Source organism: Punica granatum, chromosome 1 (genome assembly GCF_007655135.1).
Source record: "Punica granatum isolate Tunisia-2019 chromosome 1, ASM765513v2, whole genome shotgun sequence".
NCBI lineage: Eukaryota > Viridiplantae > Streptophyta > Magnoliopsida > Myrtales > Lythraceae > Punica > Punica granatum.
In genome coordinates, this window is record NC_045127.1 from 27,770,826 (window position 1) to 27,782,506 (window position 11,681).

The window sequence follows — 11,681 nt, forward strand, 5'->3', positions numbered from 1 at the left end:
AGAGAAGTAGACCCGTGTGTCGGGGAATCGATTCACAATCTTACGTTATAGTTCATCAAACTATGATGTTTGAATTCCTGCGTGAATCGGAACCGCGAAATCTTGGGATTACTCTTGTTTAGGCAAGCATTGGACTGATTCGATTAGTTCGACTCTCGGACTGTTCGTTCACCGACTGGGATTCTTACAGAATGAATGTACAAAGTAAAATCCTTACAATACTCTTAGAAAAACAATAAAATACTGTCACGACCCGAAATTTCAGATGAATTTTCCCTATATTTCCTCGACATCCATTATCACGTAACTATTCATATAAAAACTGCTTTCCATAACTCTAAAAAAACATACTACTACAAATTCTCTCGCATATATATTTATATAAGTACGATTCTAGCAAAACTACATTGCTAAACCAACTAGACTTTCCGAAGATTTCTTTTCCGCTCTCACATCAGTGATACAACTAAACAAAATTTTCAGGTCGTAACATTCTAAAGTCCATTCTATACAAAAAGGATATCTATCAAATAACTAAGGTTCCTACCTAGTCCTCCAAGCTGATCCCCGATATAAAAAAGTGGTTCCTCCGCGCAATCGGAAGCTTATCTGGAAAAATGTATGCAGGGTGTGAGCTGCATCTCAGTGAGCACTAAATTCCAAAGCAAAATGAATAATATTAAGTGATAAATATACTTTAGACAACCAAATATTCATATAGATAGTAGTAGCATAACCAAGTCTATCAATTAATTCACCAACACGACATATTAGACAATACGTACAAATGATTACTAAGATCATTTATCAACAATCAATTGCCCTTATAACCATATAAAACTATTATTAGGATTAACATTTAACCCAACATCATCTTGCACTTATAGCCTAACTAAATCAAATTAGCAACAACACGGCTTCCACATAATAATTCAGACAATCATAACAATCATCACATTTACAGCAATCCAACCAAACAAACAATATACAACACAACCAAATCAATATAGCCATAGGGTTGCGTTCCCTCGCAACAGAGTTGTGACGGTACCGTGACCCCGCACATCTTGCTCATACCATTCTCAACTTCCAATATTCACATCTCATAAGCAGGGGCCACCTATTAACCTCTGGCGGTAAGAGTTGACCTCAATTTGTATTCCGTCGGGTCTTAGCGGCCGATCAGGTCCCTTTTTCTATTCCGCCGGGTCCAGCGGCCGATCGGGCCCCCTATTTATATTCAGCCGGGTCCAGCGGCCGATCATGTCCCTGTTTATATTCTGCCGGGTCCAGCGGCCGATCAGGCCCTACTTGTATTCCGCTGGGTCCAGCGGCCGATCTGACCCATTTTGTAATCCGCCGGGTCCAACGGTCCCATGGCTATATAATCACGCAACAATCACGAGCACAATCAACTACAACCACGCCATCTCATATCATATACTCACACCAAATTCTTATTCCCAAATTATCACAATCTCCACATACACAACCACAATCCCAATCATATTGAATCACATTATCATCATATACTTCATACGCAATCCACATATTCAATCACACTGCATATCCCAAGTCCAAGTGGAACATAAAATGCCATATTTCTCAGATCCTTTCACACAGCATAGCAATGCCAATTCCTTAATCTAACTACCACTATATTCATCTTAAATAATTTATATAATTATAACACATTATTTCACCAGGGAATAGAGTAGTCACATAACATATATATATATATATATATATATATCATTTCACAATGGAATAAAGTACTCACCGAATACCCAAATTATTTAATGAAGACGACATTTTAGGACACCAAGTTTCAGTCTCTTCAACTCCTACAAGTAACAAGCATAGCAAGAAAAATTATAAAATATACTAATTTTATCAATAGATATCACATTGCCAAATCACACCCCTACCAAAAATATTCCTTCCTCCACGAGACCTTTGCACACGATTATATCATAGATCATGTCTACAGATCAATTTTCAGAAACCCAAGATGTCGCAAGCTAGATAATTGCGCTTCTTAATTCTACAAGAAATATAGTACATATATTTTGAAATGTGATAACCACCTTAGCAGACCAAATACGTAGCTCATGGATTTCAATTGCTAAATTACTCGATGACAAGTAACCTCGACAATCCAATATGAACAGGATTATACTATTACAAAAAGAGAAACAAAAAAAAAACCTAAATTACTCACACAAGCCCTCAATCATACTTAGCTAAGATAATGAATGTATAATACATGAATCTAGAGCTCATTACACCTGACCAATGTTAACAACCCTTGCAATCTAAACGAGCCTCCAATTGCAGTACCTCTATACACCTTCCAAGAAGCTCCCCCATATTTGTTCTTGCATATCATGGCGCTTTTAAATCATATTAATTAAACAGTCCAATTAATTGTTAATACTAGATTCACAACATAACAACCCAATTGAATGCGGAAGAAAAGAATCAAGTACCAACCTAAACCTGCCTATACTTGGCTCCAACTTGAACTCTAGCATAATTCCCTAGTTCTTCACTCCCAATTCATAATCCCACTAACCAAATACTCTTACTTTCACTAGAACACAATCAGATAAATTAAGCGTAAGCAAGAAAAATCTACAATATCAATTCCTCTCAACTTAATTTGCCAGCGATTAAGAAAGTTCGTGGCCTCGAGTCGTATTACTAAGTTATCTAATACAATAAACTAACCCGATGCCACCAAGGTAACAAGAATACAATCAATTGAAAGCTTTCAATAATCAAAATCACCACATAGAAACTAATCGAGAGCAACCAAACCTCATCCGTGAGCTCCATCTCAAGCTCTCCAACTCTCAGTCTCTCTCTCTCTTTCTCTCAACCTCTGTTTCTTCTTCAACTTCCCGCAGAAGATTAGAAGATTGGAAGAAAAAGAAAGCTCCAGAGCAGAACAAGAAAGATAAAGAAAAAATGTAAATGGCGGGCTCACGTTTTTGCTCTTTTTCTTCCCCCCCATCTCTCTCTGTCTCCCTCTCTATCTCCCCCCTCTGTTCTTCCTCCACGAAACAGAACGAAAAAGAAAAGAATGAAAAGAAAACAATGGAAGAAGATAGAGGAAAGGCTGAGGCGGTGGAAGGTTGCTCAAAGGAAAATTTGAGCCCACGTGGGGCCATGCTCCCCTTTCCTTTTTTTTTTTTAATTGCTCCAGCACATGTATATAACATATGCATACATATAAGCATGTAAGGGTATATATATATATATATATATGCTATTTGAAATAAAAGAAATATCAGGTCTCACAGCATATCTAGAAAAATAAATACCAGGTCTCACAATATAATAGCCTATGTATGTATAGTTATCCATGTTTCGAAAATCCTAGGTCTTACACTTTTTTTTTTAAATTCGTCCAGCAACGTGTATGACCTACATATAAATATATATATATAAGCATGTAAGTATATGTATATATGTTCTATTTGAAACTCAAAATGTCAAGCCTCACAAATACAAATTACAAATGATTGAATCCCAGTCGATTCGCTTTCGGTTATTATTCTGCTCCGACTCACCGTGAGTTCAGGGAAACACTGAGGGTGTGTCTATTTTCGGAAAAATGTTCAACTCAACTCAACTCAACTCAACTTCACTTATCTTCAATTTAACATCACAATCATTACTTTTTTTTATTTTTTAATTTTTTTTAACCATTCAATTCAATTTTTAATATTAAATTCTCTCAACTATTCATTACTTTTTCACAATTCAACAACACAATCATTACTTAATCATTATTTTCTCTCAATTATTTATTACTTTTTCACACTTTTTCTCATAATTCAACCATACAATCATTACAAATCAATTAAAACCAAAACTTAACTCAACTCAACTCTCAATCTAAACACATTCTGAAAAACTGAAATTCAAGCGCTCTCAGTCAATGGGGCATTGGACCCCGTGATCGATGGTTAGAGCGTTGAACCCTAAGCGCAATGCGTCCTATGGGTCGAGCACGACTCGCATGGACAAGCAATAGTAGAAAAGTAACAAACAACATGTAGATTGTAGACAATGTGTTTGTTATTGCCAAGTGTACGTGGATTAATAAATTATTAACCCAGGTGTACTTTTGCAAGCAAATGCCATATGTTAAACAAGCAATCGTGCAAAAACATTTTTGCATTCGGCTTTGTTTTGAGAACTTGACAAAGAGAGTCGAATCTCGTGTGTGTGGATTGCTTTTACATTGTTCTGTATTGTGACACTAAATTACCACTGAATTAGCCAAACTCTTATTTTGACTATAGATTTGGAACCTAGAGTTCCCCTAACCATTGTCTAATGCTTGGTTAGGTCGAGTGAATGATTAATCAGAATTTTGTATGTTTTGTGACAGAGATAACCGTTCTAGTTACCCGAGTCTACGCTAGGATGACGGAAACTCATCAGTGGATAAAAAAAGGCTTTGCAGATGAACCTGCACCTGAACAGGTAGGCTATTCTTATCCTGATACCGTAGTGTTTCTGTTAAGCTAACCCTAGGGGTGTCGCTAAATTGTGAAAAGACAATTTTGCCCTTTATTTGAAAATTATTTTCAGAAAAGGGAAACATCGCAGTGCGGGCTACCTCGGCCTGTAGCCGGTGTCGACCAATTCCCTGGATCGTCCGGGGTTATACAAGAACCCCGACAAAGCCAAAGAACCGATCGATCTAATCGGAAGTGATCTAAAAAGATTTTCTGTATCCTGACTTGAGTTATCTAAAATCAGGTAAAAACTCAAGTTGAGACACATAAGTCTTTTCTAGACGTTCGTGCTACATCAGACTGCGCATTTCAGGTTTTGAAATAGACAAGTTTTGAAAAGGGCACTAATGTCATTTGACAACTCATCGACGTGAGCTATCAGTTAATTACCAATTCATGCAAACTTATCAGTGCCAAGTGGGTTTAATCATGTGAGGGTCCCGATTAACCCGTTTGTGAATTTACAGCTTAAAATTACATGCCGAATGCAGTAAATGTGCGGGTTACAGACAATCAATCAAATCATGGATTGATCTACTGAATGAAGTCTGAGTACTCGAAAAGCTTAATTTAATAAATACAATTCATGACAAGGCGACTAAGACGAGTCTAGGAAGGTCGAGGATAATTTGGTCAAAATGACCAAAATACCCTCGGAACCCAAATGACCCCGAAAAAGTCACCGATATATGAATTCATGCATTTTGCTTTAAAAATAATGTTTTTAAGTTGTTAGCATGCTGGATTTGCGACAGTGTTAAAATTTGCAATTTGCATAAAATCCGAGAAATGGATTTCATCGAGGTAAAGAGAACGTTCTTGACCCGAATAAGGTCGAGGAACCTTCGGCTCTTTCCTCTTGGGAATAGCCGTGGGTTTCCTTGACCCGTTCCGGGTTTCAAGCGTTCTCTTTAACCCAATTGCGACTATTTCTCACACACTCAAATGTTAAACACGATAAATTACACATATTTAACAAAAGTCGGTATTTTCATGATTTGGAAAACGCATTTAAACATACAAACATGCACAAACACGTTATTTATGGAATCGATAAAACGATACCAGCTTCATGGATGTGGTAAAAGCATAAAATTTGGGAAACAACTTAAATCGGGGCAAGGAAACCGGTTATAACCTGAAAAATCAACAAAGGAGTCACGGTTACCTTTCCTCAAAGGAAACCCGTGAGCCTCTTTGGTCGTTTGGGTTTAAATCGGTCTCCTCGACTTCGATTTAAACGTTTCCCAACATGCTAGCACGTTAAACGATGATAAGCATGCATGATATAACATTAAAATTGCATAAAAGTCCTAGCTCATCTAAGTTGGGAATGGTCATACCTAGTCCCGAGATGCGGGATGGGACTGTTAGAAGTCAGGTTAGACCTTTGTTGGGTCGGGTTTGGGCTGTTTTTCGTTGAACAGACCCGAAAGGCACAAATAGACCCGGCTGGAACACTGAACAGACCCGATTGGCACAAGTCGGGTCGGACATCACCACAAAGGCTCCTGATGGAATTTTGAGGCAAGGTCAGCGGCCCTGGGTAGTCAAGGGACCCCTCTAGGTGACCGTGGTGGTCGTTTGCTCCAAGAGTTATCGGGTCGACCCATACAGTCCTGCAAAGATCACGGAAAGTAGAGTACGTTTGGAAAATAGACCCGACTGGGCAGCTTTCGGGTTGGACGTCACCACGGTGTCTCCCGATGGAATTTTGAGGCAAAGTCAACGGCACCCGACTCCTAACTCACCTCTGGAGGTGACTGTGGTGGTCGTTTTTCGAAAAGAGTCTCGGATTGACCCGATCTGCAAGAAAACCGCATAGACAATCAGAAATTTTGACCCGACTGGGTAGTCGGGTTGTTTCTCCTTGCTGGGCTAAAACCGACGGGTTTTTCTTTGATTTCTTGACTCTTTGACACCCTAGGGTTGTGTGGGGAGGTGTTTGATGGGTTTTAACAACTCAAACCGACCCGGAAGGGCTTGAAACTCGGGTTGCCCATTTTGACCCGAAAGGACTATTTTTCTGGTTCTGTTCTGTGGTGGCTGTTCCGATGGGTTAGAGGCTTCAAACTTAAAATTTAAGTTTGGAAATGGATAGAGGGATTCGAAAACATGTGGGATATGAAGTTTGGTGAAGTTTGGATTTAAGCCGGGATGGTAAATACCATGATTCCGACTTAAGTCTTTGGTGTTCTTGCTTGGTTTTTGCTTGCTATTGATGGCTGCGGTTTTGCTGTTTGCTTGAGGGAGCTTGAGAGCTTTTGAAGAGTCAGAAATGCTAGAGAGATGGCATGAAGTGAAATGTGATTAAGTTAATGACTTAAATGATATATATAGGTAAAGATTAAGTGCAATTAAATGAGAAAAAACTTGATTAATGGTATGGATTAGGGGGGATTCGAATTTTTAATGAGGATGGGGATGAAGACTTCTTGACATGCATTAATGGAGAGGTGACAAGAGCATTGATGAAGTAGTGAAGTTGGAGTGTTGGAATGGTATAGTAGGCTTGATATTTTGAAGAAGATAATGCAAGTTGTATTGATGAAGAAGAAGCCAAGGGAGGTGGCGGTCATGAGGAAAGTCACGGCTGGTCATGGGCAGCCCGTGGGTCCCACGGGCCTTGAGGAAAATGCGAGACAAAGTTTGGGTCTCGATTGATCGCGCGTTCGAGGTTCGTGGCTCAAACGAACGTCGAATTTGTAGTTGTGCACGCGAAAACAATTCAAATGAGCCCAAAATCATCGATTTTGTCCAAAAGAATGTTTGTATGGTTTTTGCGCTTAGAAGCCAGTTTTGCTCATTTCAAGCAATCAGAGCAAAATTAGCCGTTTCTGAATGTGTATCTCGTATCTTCATTCCGAATTGGTCTTTTTGACGTGCATTGTCAATGAGATTGAATAATTAACCCTTAAGCTGACATTACCAATGTGAAGCCGGAAACGTTCTAGGAGTCCGAAGCCGAATTTCTCAGAATGCTTTCTGAGTTGCTTGGACGATCCGAAGATCGTTGCGATCTCTGGTCGTTGAGAACAGACTCTGAAGGATTGAAAAAATGCGTTCGAGACCCCAAAAGCATTGTTCTGAGGGCCTAGACGGGTTGTGAGATTCCATTTGAGGATTTAACATTGAGCCTCGGGATAAGCGGCATTGGATTGGCCAACCTTCCGGTGTCAAGTTCCAATAAAAAGGACCTCTGGTTATGAATTTCCATTGAAAACAGTCTTTTCTGTCATTCGGAGGTCACTCGGGAAACTGAAAGGGATATTGCAATCTGATTTGCCCAATTGTGTTTGTCTGCTGTAGTTTTTGGGGCAATGCATGGCTAATTTGGTTTGCCGATGATTCTGTATGCTCCTTTGTCGTGTGCTTGAATCATCTGCTTATCCCTATTGACTTGAGAATGAATAGCAATTTGCTGTTCTGTTGAGCCTTCTTCCGTATCCGTGCTCAAGTCATAACCTGATTTGATGTGGATAGGCGTTGCTTGAATTGGTGAGCCAAAATGCGGTGCTAATAGCTTGCCCCTCTTTGACTGCGTGCTCAAGTAGAGGACGCAGCCAAAGACTTCCAGAAGCACCCCAGTTTGATAGCAATGATCAACATGGCGCTTGCAATGACCGTCTTCTTCCTCTTGCATTTGATATGTGGGATATATTGTACCTAACATAAAGATAAAAGAAGCAAGATGAGATATGAATAAGCTTTGCCGCAAACAAGTAGGGTGCATGTGTAAAGGAAAATGTTCAATTGATTGAAAATGCTTTGTTTAATTAGAAAATACGGTGTTCAATTGAAAGTGCGATGCTTAATTGAAAGTGCAGACCTTAGTGAAAAGTGCGGTGCACTGTTTAATTAAAAGTGCAGTGCATTGTTTTAAGAAAAGTGCATTGCTTAATCGAAAATGCAGTGTTTAATTGAAGGTGCAGTGCTTAATGAAAAGGCACAGAAGGAGTGTTTGTATCATCTAAGGATGGAACTCAGTCCCGTGGAAATCTAAAGATGGGTCTTGGCCCTGTGAGCGATCTAATGGTGGGACTCGGCCCTACAGAAGATCTGAGGATGGGACTAGGCCTTGTGGGAGATCTAACGGTGGGACTCGGCCCTACGGAAGATCTGAGGATGGGACTCGGCCCTGTGGGAGATCTCACGGTGGGACTCGGCCCTACGGAAGATCTGAGGATGGGACTCGGCCTTGTGGGAATCTAACGATGGGACTCAGCCATACGGAAGATCAAAGGAAGGGACTCGGCCCTGTGGGAGATCTAACGATGGGACTCGGCCCTACGGAAGATCAAAGGATGGGACTCAGCCTTGTGGGAAATCTAATGATGGGACTCAGCCATATTGAAGATCAAAGGAAGGGACTCGACCCTGTGGGAGATCTAAGGATGGGACTCGGCCCTACGGAAGATCAAAGGATGGGACTTGGCCCTGTGCGGGATCAAACAATGGGACTTGGCCCTATTGAAGATCAAAGGATGGGACTCGGCCCTGTGGGAGATCTAACGATGGGACTCGGCCTTACGGAAGATCAAAAGATGGGACTCGGCCCTGTAAGAGATCTAACGATGGAACTCGGCCCTACGAAAGATCAAAGGATGAGACTCGGCCTTGTAGGGGATCTAACGATGGGACTCGGCCCTATGGGAGATTTAACGGTGGGACTCGGCCCTACAGAAGATCTGAGGATGGGACTCAGCCCTGTGGGGGATTTAACGGTGGACTCGGCCCTACAGAAGATCTGAGGATGAGACTCGGTCCTATGGGGATCTAATTGTGGGACTCGGCCCTACGAAAGATCTGAGGATGAGACTCGGCGCTGTGGGAGATCTAACGGTGGGACTCGGCCCTACGGAAGATCTGAGGATGAGACTCGGCCTTGTGAAGATCTAACTGTGGGACTCGGCCGTACGGAAGATCTGAGGATGGGACTCGGCTCTGTGGGAGATCTAACGGTGGGACTCGGCCCTACGGAAGATCTGAGGATGGGTCATTGTTCCATTTGTCGGGATGCCCCGGTCGCTTGTGATTGTCGCTGTAGAGTGGTGGTGCTGTAGATATGTGGGGTGGATGCTGCCTCGAGTTTGTTGATTCATCGGTGACATGTGTTGTTGTTGATGGGGCGATCGTGTTTTGCTAAAGGGCGGCTTTGTTGTTGGGCAATTGTGCTTTCGTTGGCGATGCCCCAGCCGTGCGATGAGGAATTTTGCTTCACGGGATGTCGTGTGCTGAGGGACTCGAGCTCTGGGGTGGAGCGCCTACGTATCTCGAGTGTTCAGGAATCAGAGTCCGCCGTTGTTCTTACTTGCTTGTGATATCTGTGATCTTGACATTACTAGTAGATCATGTGAGAAATACTAACAAGTGATAGGCACAGGTGAACACGAAAATGTCGTTGCAACATGCAGATCTTCAGTTTCGGGTCACCTAAGTGACCCATGAAGAATTTTGCTTTGACAGTGCAAGTGGGTCCCGTTCTCGGAGGTTTAGATACGAGGCCTCTAGGGATTCCCGTCAGCCGTGCATGGGCATATCGAGACTTCCCCGACGATGCCCTAGCAATTCTATCATTTGTTCAATATGCCCGTCGGTTTTGGACCCTTATCATCTGGATGCCGTAGGATGACTGCATTTGCAACCCGCATGGGAATTTCTGTTCAGAATTGGTCAGACGTCAATCTGATCATTTTCAGAATGCTATGACAAGACCCCAGAAAGGAATGTCTGGGATTTCGGCTTTGTGGTAGCCTATTGAAGGGTGGCTGTGACCCATCTGAAATTATGCAAAGACAAAGAGAAAAGAGAAAACTTAGGAAACACGTTACCCAAAGCTAAAAGGATACACGGGTTCACGTCTGCAACGAGATGTATCCCATTTTCCTCTGTCTTTTTGTTGTGTAGTCTGTACCGAACTGCTTGGACGGCGTGCTCAGTTGCCCACTGTGCTTGAGGAAAGTTCCCTCTTAAACGAATGAATGGTATTGGAGAGCCGATTGGGGATCGTGTTGGAATAGATAACCTGGCCACTTCCCTTGAGGATCCCTTGTCCGCACAATGTGTGAGAGACTAGGGGCTCAATTTTATCCATTTCTCGTTTTGCTCTCCTTTTGCTATGGTCACCCATATCGGGGCCGCACCTCTCAACTTAAAGGGGAAGAGCTCTCCTTTTGCCACGACCGCCCCCAAAGGGTTTCCGGTCGCGACTCTCTTTTGCCCTAGCTTTTGCTTAGGTCGCCCCAAAAGGGGTTTTCGACTTAGCGGGCTCGATTCTTTTATCTCTTGAGCTTGCAAAGGTAAAGGGTTTGAAGGATTCAAACCCCGAGTGCATTGGGTTATGTCTCCGTCGAGGAGTTGTGTCTGCTGCTCCCCTTTTTGTCGGGGTTTGTTGATTTTTTTCGAATTGGCAGTGCTAGAGTTTTAAACCTTGGCGTTGCCTTGCTTCGCTTGTTGGCGAGTTTTTCCCTCTTCTTTTTGCTCTGTTTTTTTCTTGCAGCTGGGGTTTGTTTTGTGTCCCGTGTCTTTGTTTGAAACTCCTCGACTTTGCATGGCCAATGCCACTTTGGTGTGTTTCGCCTCATGGAGACTTGTTGCATGTTGCTAGCCCTATTTTGTGAGAGCTGACTTTCTTGAAAGTGTGACTCTTGTGCACTCGGAAGCCGAACTTCATGTCATTTGCCCTTGCAAACTTTACAGATGATCTCACCTATCGTCTAGAAAAAGGAAAATGCATAGTTGCCCCAGGGAATCAATGGTCGGGGTTGTCTTGGTGCCTGTTGCAGAAGAGGCCTGGTCTTGACGCAAATGACTAGGAGCATCCGAACGTCGCTTGCTGGGGTGACCCACAATGGCGACCTCGGGGCGAATTTCAACCAGGGAGACCCCAGTGTACGTCGCTTGCCGAGGTTGTGTTGGCGCGAACTTCAACGGAGGATGCCCCGGTGTACGTCACTTACTGAGGTTGTGCTAGCGCGAGCTTCAACCAGGGATGCCCTAGTGTATGTCGCTTGGAAACGCTTATCGCAGGTGGATGATGTCCGAGGTGGTCTCGGTGCGAACGTGAACACGAATGTCCCGGTCTTCATTGTCGATGTGATCCGTGGTGGGCGGCTTGTGCAATTGTCCCCCCTGACCGTTTCGTGTCAT

At 42.6% G+C, this 11,681-nt stretch overlaps 1 long non-coding RNA gene across 1 annotated transcript; it reads right to left on the reverse strand.

Annotated features, from left to right (window-relative positions):
* Nucleotides 1-212: 212 nt before the first annotated feature.
* LOC116198613 lies at nucleotides 213-2,959 on the reverse strand. The gene is made up of 3 exons (XR_004155353.1): nucleotides 2,821-2,959; nucleotides 1,781-1,844; nucleotides 213-609 (listed from the first exon to the last, which is right to left on the reverse strand). It is a non-coding gene; the product is annotated as an uncharacterized LOC116198613 (long non-coding RNA).
* Between the last annotated feature and the right edge of the window lie 8,722 nt (nucleotides 2,960-11,681).